This window comes from Lactuca virosa, chromosome 6, assembly GCF_052849685.1.
Source record: "Lactuca virosa cultivar CGN04683 chromosome 6, Lactuca_virosa_CGN04683_v6, whole genome shotgun sequence".
NCBI lineage: Eukaryota > Viridiplantae > Streptophyta > Magnoliopsida > Asterales > Asteraceae > Lactuca > Lactuca virosa.
In genome coordinates this window covers 228,536,808-228,538,109 of record NC_136431.1, presented here as the reverse complement: position 1 = coordinate 228,538,109, position 1,302 = coordinate 228,536,808, and positions in this window count along the sequence as shown.

Genomic DNA, 1,302 nt, shown 5'->3' with positions numbered 1-1,302 from the left:
AATCAGAATACCTTTCTGGTTGACAAGGTGCGCCAGAAACTGCACCTCGCCCAACCAGAAATCGCACTTGGATAACCTGGTGTACAATCTCTCCCTGCTCAAGGTATCTAGCACCTCTCGCAAGTGCTCCTCGTGTTGCTCCTGCATCTGTATTGGTGAGCCTAAAGGGCATCACCACGAACTCATAGTGGCTATAGCGAGTCCGGAAAGTAGTCTTCTTTACATCCTCGTCTATGACTCGCATCAGGTGGTAGCCTGAACGCAAATCTATCTTGGAAAACCAAGATGCCCCCTGTAGTTGGTCGAAGAGATCATCAACCCTCGGGAGTGGGTAACGGTTCTTCGCCGTTACCTTGCTCAGCTCCAGGTAATCTATACACATCCGATGTGACCCGTCCTTCTTCTTCACAAACAGGATCGGGGCTCCGCAAGGCGAACTTCTCAGCCTAATGAATCCCTTGTCTAACAGCTCCAGCAGCTGTGTAGACAACTCCTACATCTCGGGAGGAGCCAACCGATATGGTGCCTTGGCTATTGGAGCCGCACTAAGGACTAGGTCGATCCTGAACTCCACTTGTCTCTCCGGAGGTATCCCATGCATCTCCTTTGGAAATACGTCCGAGTAGTCTCGCACCACTGGCACATCTCTCAAGGTCGCCTCACCCGTCCCTCGAGTAGCCATGACGTAGGCGACGTACCCTGCGCAACCCTGCTGTAGGTAGCGCCTAGCCCTCGCTGCTGAGCACAAAGTTAGTCCTCGTTGCGGCCTCTCGCCCTGAATCACTAATTCTGTCCCACTTGGGGTTCTGATACGCACTAACTGTTGTGCATAGTTAATCGCCACCCCATTAGGGCTCAGCCAATCCATGCCGATGATAACCTTGTTCCCACGCAACAGAATGGGAACCAAATCTACGAGGTAATGCTCGTCATATAACCTCAAAACGCAATCTTTGAAAACCTCTGATGCCCAATCAGATCGGTCGTCAGCAATCTCAACCTCTAAATGATAATACAACATCCCCGAAGACTCAGAAAACCTCTTGCTAAGTGTAAGAGAGACAAATGACCGGGTAGCCCCCGGGTCGAATAACACCTGAACTGGGATACTATTAACATGGAACCTTCCTAAGTAAAACACATAAACATAGAACATAAATTGTTGGGTTTTATATACTCTAACATCCTATGGTGCACATACAACCCTATTGCCTTGGATCTAAGTTTTCTCTAATTATACATGCAACAAAATCATCCAAAGCATGAAATCTATTACTTGCATACAAATGAAGATATACGACA